This window comes from Amphimedon queenslandica, unplaced genomic scaffold (assembly GCF_000090795.2).
Source record: "Amphimedon queenslandica unplaced genomic scaffold, v1.1 AMPQUscaffold_13253, whole genome shotgun sequence".
NCBI lineage: Eukaryota > Metazoa > Porifera > Demospongiae > Haplosclerida > Niphatidae > Amphimedon > Amphimedon queenslandica.
Window position 1 is genome coordinate 106,526 of NW_003546511.1, and position 6,777 is coordinate 113,302.

Sequence of the window (6,777 nt, forward strand, 5' to 3'; positions counted from 1 at the left end):
TAAAATTCGGTGGATAAAAATGAATGGCAAAATTAACGAAAATTAATACTCTACAAAAATTACCAACCATACGGTATACCTTCATCAATTGACTAGTTACCATAAGTACAACCAACATCTTTTCCTCTAGTGCCTCCTGGATCAACAGTCAGGCTAGTCCTGCTAGCTCCAACTGCTAAAATAAATATCATTTATGTTTCATTAATGCATGTCAATTGAAAAACTCTAATGTTTACTATTAGACACGGGCTTTGTACCAACAGATCCTCTACTTGTAGACCGTGTTGTATAAGTGCCAATTTGTTAGAAGCAAGAAATATGTGCTATATTAAAAGTATATGAGTAACCTTTAGTACTTGTAACAGATAATGGACTCCTGGCACTACTTAATCTGGTTGGTATTGCTCACGCTACAAAATTAAAACATCTTTTCCTACAAAATTTTACAAATGAAGAATACCTTTACAAGTTGCCTCAGTTTTGATAATTTGTTCTTCCACTCTTGATATGGCTTTAACTAATTAAATATTACTTTAAAATTAAAAATATTTATGCATGTCTGAAATACCTTTTTTTCAACCGTTCCTCTTCCTCTAGACACAGCTAAATTTCCCATGGTTAAAACAAATCACTTGCAACACGTTTATAGTAATGAAAGTATAGTAACCTTTACTCACAGTTCCTCTTTTACTTGTTGGAGTTGCTTCATCTATAAAATTAAAACATAAGTGATCATGCATTATTCACAAGTCACAAAAAACAAATAACATAAAAATATACTTGTATCTTTATTATCAGAAATACATGTCCTACCAACAGCTCCTCTTCCTCGGGTTGCAATAGCTCCAACTATTAATAATGTTACTTAAATCAGTACATATCTTGATTTTAAAATACTAACTTTTATTATAAGACATATCGGTTCCTCTTCCTCTACTTTGTCGACGAGTTGCAGCAACTCCAACTGTTAATAATGTCATTTAACATATACATTGCATTAACTTAAGAATACTAACCTTTATCAAAAATAATGTCTTACTGACACAAAGACAGGGCTGAAGTGGACTTTCAGGACCAAAGTCTAAGACAGGCCGTGCCTGCTGTTGCCAGTCATAACCAAGGCCATGCTAAAAGGAAAAAGAAGTCTCTGTCTCAGATAAGGAGAAACCAGAAAAGATTGGCGGATTTTAAAAGGCGTAAGTCTCGAGAAGGCTCAACTGGACTCAAGGATAATCCAGTAAAGCTTGATCAAGAAAATACCGCTGCCATTGCTGATTCTGACCACGTGGACACCAATGGTGACATAGCTGCATCTGAGAGTTCCACTTCAAAAATTGATCTCTGTAGCTGTGACTCTGTTGTGTTTGAGGAACGTAATGGTGTACCAGGAGTAAACTATGAGGTTGATGGTAAAGCTGGCTGGATACCTGTTCGTGAGCACAGGAGAGGAAAATCACACCTCAAACAACACGATGAAGGTTCTGATTCTGAAACTGAGGAACTAAGATTACCTGTGAATGCCACAGTACGTTTTCTCTCCAGAGATGGATCTCCTGGATTACATATTGCTAATCATAAAGTGAAATACTGGCCCCCTATTGCTGTTAGAACTCGTAGTAAACTAGGATTGCAGTAATTATTTTAGTTAGTTAATTATGTTAGGCTCTTTGATTTGATCAATGAGTCCTTCAAAGACTCTTTTTCAAATTATTCTATCTTTATTCATTGCTGTGTCAATGTCTTTGTAAAGTTCATTATTATTATTATTATTACTTCCTCTTTTGCTAATTCCAGTTCCAAATGTTTTAATACCTCTTCCTCTACTCGACATAGGTTCCTCATGTACATGTATAAATGCAATTAAAATATGAATCAATCATGAAATGGGCAATAACCTTCGTTTGATGTGTCACTGTCCTTAGCTTCATTCCTTCTGGCTCCTGTTCCAAGACATCTAGTCAATCTAGTGGCCACTGTTCAAATTGTATGGCTAGTGTTAGTGATGATACGAAGAAATGTCAAAATAGTATTTGTGTTAAGAAGAAAGCTGGAGTGCGTGATTTGGCTGTATTGTATCTGGCTAATAGGCTGCAACAGCTGTTTGTAAATAAATACATAAAAAGTACTATTTATAATAATTTTTTAAATATAGAGCAACACGATCACTTTGGCTATTCAATTGAGAATGTCCAATGATCTCAGTTTTTAGATGACACACACAATGGTGCTACTATAAAAATATGATGTCTAATGGAGGTTTTCTCAGTAAATCTGAATATACAGCTTTAATTCTTTGTTCTGACGGTGTTCCAGCTTACAAATCATGTAAAGGAAGTCCTTGGCGCATCTATCTCATGGTTTCTAGTATAAAACCAAGTCAACAAATGAAAGTTGAAAATTTAATTGTAGCGGCACTATGGCAGGGGCCTACATTTTCAAATATGGAAATTAGTCTTCGGCAAGTTTTACAATCTATTACGAGCCTTAAATGTATGGAGTTCCTGTTCAAGTTGACAAATCTTCTGTGCCCTTAAAACGCATGCTATTGTTTGCTGTTTTTTACCTGCCAGCTAAATCAAAAGCACTTAACATGAAGCAGTTCAATGAAGAATATGGCTGTTTGTATTGCTATGACAAAGGTGAGATATATAACTGTGCCTATGGTTATCACCAAGATATGGCCCACAATTTACGTAGTAACAAAGGATTTGAGGATTTGGCAAAAAAAGCGAATAGAACAGGTCAGGTGCAATACGGCATTAAAAGTAAAGCAATGCCAGCAGATACAATTGAGTTACCACAATGCTTATTAATAGATTACATGCATTCAATACTAGAGGGGATTTCTAAACAATTAATGAAATTGTGGTTTGATTCCAAGTTTCACCGCCATAATTTTAGTCTGAGAAAAATTAAATGCCTTGCTCTTAAAGATAAAATCAATCAAGGAGATTCAACGGCAACCACGTCCATTGGATTTAATATCATTTTACAAAGCCTCTGAATATAGAGCATGGTGGTTATTTTATGCTTTTCCAATTTGTTGCAAATTCCTTCCTTTGGAAGTCACACCATTTATCACTTTGTCATGTAAGAACATGTGTAAGATCATGCCAATACTATCTTATGCAATTTAATAAAAGATGTATCATGTAAAACATATATGACCAATACTGTCTTAAGGCTGGTTCACAATGTTATGCTAACCCTGGCATTACGTTGACACTGGAATTGAATCTGGATCGATTTTAGCGGAAAGCATGCATCAAAAGGTCAAATCACCCACACTTTTGATTAAAAATTGACGGTACCTTGGCCTAGCGTCATATTGTGAACCAGGCTTTATACAATTTAATGATAGACTCATCATGTAAGAACATGTGTAAGATAATGCCAAAACTTCTTATAGAATGTAATGAAAGATATTATGTAAGAATATGCGTAATATCATGCCAAAACTGTCCTATACAATTTAATAAACATGTGTAACAAACTATTTTCTATAATATTATTCAAGCAATATCTACAGTTACTTTTACAAGACTAACCTGATATCTTAACCTCGTAAGATCTTAATAAGATTTTTTGCTGCGTATGCATGAAGCAGCATTACGTTTCTTGTTACATGAAGTGTTCTCAAAATTTACACCTATCACACCTGATGGCAAAAAATCATCCACTGGCCTGCAGTTTTAATGCTTCTTTAATTTTAATACAATAATATTCCTTTGCTTCACTATTTGGTGCACGTAATGAGTAATTTGAGCGTAATCTGTACAATATGTGACTATAGTTGCATTTCTAATAATCTTAATTTAGACTGCTTTGATTTCCTGGATTAGTGTGCCACCATTAACTAATCCATGCCATTATCAGATAATTGAAATTTTAAAAATCTATCTTTAATATAGCGTCTCTATACTCATGCTACATTTTCAAAGAGTTTTGTCAGTGTGGGTCCAGATTTTGTTCATAACATTTTTAGACTATTTAGTTTTGGGAATACATTTTTTGCCAATAGTGTAATAATTTTATATTAATTTCATCGTTGTTTTTATTGTACCAATTTTTAATGCATGAAACTACTTCGAATAAGGTAGCTTATATTTTTTACTGATTTTATAAGCAATTCTTGCTTTGCTTGTGACCCTGTTACATTGTCTTTTATAGTATGCTCTGGCATTTAATCTATTATTATCTACAAAATGTTCCATTTGCTTTGTATTATTACACTTCTTTACATTGTTTTTTTAGTTTATTACCACAAAAATTGCTCCTCCGTTTTTGCTTCCATTTTGTACAATTATTGCAAATAAAATTACTCTTAACACTGAAACTAGAAAAAAGTACATGTACCATAACACCAAGTATGCAGGATGTACATTATCATTATCATACACTCTGCTACTACATATCATTGTATCACATTTATCTCCATAATAGTTGCACCAAAAAGAATACAATACATTACTTCAGAAGCAGGTGACAAAATAAAGTTCAGTAGCCACTTTTGATCAGCTGTAACCTTATCTTCACTCAAATTTGGAAATAAATTATAAATTAAATAGTTAGATTAAAAATTGACGTATTAGTAGTAAAGGAACTGGTGATCTCTTTGTCTGAGCAGTGGACACTCTAACCTCAGCAAAGAGCACAACAATAGAGTGAACAGACTACACTACAGTACAGTAGCTATGGCAACACTGCGCATGCACATTTAATTTAAAAATGGCATCTAGAAAAAAGAAGGGTGTGATAGGTCATTCCCAAACAATTAATTTTTAAACTGAATCAAAGTAAAATGATAAAAGCACCTGTCTTGTCTTTCACCCAAGCTCAAAGGAATGATATAAAAGCCATCATAAGAGGCTTTCTATTTATAAAGATTTTCGTGTTGATACAAGATGAAAGAATACAAAGTCTGAAGAATTTTTCAGAAATTTGATTTCTGGCAGAATTGGTCACGCTACATTGCGGCCCACTTTAAAGATTCCGGCAGAATCCCTCAGTCAAGGAGAGCTCATCTAAGCCATTTATAAAGTTGTACAACGTAAGATGAAAGAGTCAAGCGTTTGAAAATTGTAAATTTAGCTGCCATCTTGAAAAATCAACCTCAACCTACATATAGGCTACCGCCTATAAAATACTGTTGCTTCAAAATTATGGTGATACTAATAAAGGAGACTGAATGTGATTTAAATCTACACATCTTTCTTAAGGCAGGTTGACAATATTCATGAGTCCTGACATTACATTGATGCTGGTTTATAGAAGAATGCATCAAAAGGTCAAGTTGCTTACGCTTTTGATTAAAAATTGGTGTTACGTTGGCTTAAATGTCATATTGTGCACCGGCACTTATGGTACATACGTCAAAACAAATGTCATTAATTTAGGGTCATTGATTAAGTTTGATAACATCCAGTTCTTGTAGATTTTGTCACTTGCTGCAAGTAGGGTTCAAATTTTTTGAAAAATTTTAATGACTAATTTTTTTTATTGATTAATGTTTATTATCATTATTTAAACTCAGTTATATGAACAAACTCAACCCTCTTGTTTCTTTCATTTATTGACAACCCAACTTTTTCTCGTTTCATAAAATTTTTTTATTTACTATAATTTTTTGCATTATTTTATTCACAGTCAGGTCGCTCTTTCTTACTTCCTTTGTGTACAATTAATTACTTCCAACACTGAAACCAGAAATAAGTACATGTACCAATACACCAAGTATGCAGGATGCACATTATTATAATCATAAACTCTACTGCTACTTATAATGATATTACCCTTATCTGAACATATATTAGCGCCAAGAAGAATACAATGCGGAAGCATATGACTAAAGGAACTTGAGTAGCAATGCTGAGCAACTGTCACATTAATTTCACTCTAATTTTAAAACGAAGCTTCAAATTTACAGTTACATTATGTAACTATTTGCTCTCAAAAGAACTTGTAACTTCTTAGTTTGAGCAGTGCAAACTTCTTTCAAGTAAGATGATCTCAGCAAAAAACAAGAGAAGAATGGAGCGAGAATAAGTAGTCTACCGCACAGTAATGTAGCTTTGGAAACTTTGTGCATGTGCCTTTATCTCAAAAATGGCGTCTGAAACGGTGGGGCAGGAAAGATCGTCTCAAATTATTAGTTCTTAAATGTAGAATAGTTAAAGCACTAGTCTTGTCCTTGACACAAGGATCAAGGGAATGATATAGAAGCAATCACAAGAGGCTCTATAGTTTCAATGAGTTCTGTGTTGATAAAAGGAAATGAAGGAATAAGATAAAAAAGTCTGAAGAATTTGCAGAATTTGAATTTGGGCAGAAAAGAATTGATCACGCTACATTATGGCCCACTTTCAAGGTACCAGAAGAATCGCTCAGTAAAGGAGAACTCATCAAAGCCTTTTATAAGCCTGCATAACATTAGATACAAGATCTATACTTATTTGAAAATTAAAAATTTGGTCGATATCTTGAAAAATCTACTTCAACACTACACACAGGCTACTGCCTGTGTATAATACAATATATATCAGTTGCTCCAGACTTTAATACAACTTCGAAATGAAATCCATGAAGAACATAGTCAAGATACTTTTATCTGCACTTTAAAGATAAACAACTCAATGCTCGCTCTAGGATAGGTATGTATAGTATAGCTATGATCTAAATAACAATGCTATGTACGTGTATAAAGTGGCACGTAGATAATGCAATAAAAGGAGTAAGATGGCATAATTCCTTATAATAATAAGATGGTGCTTACACTTG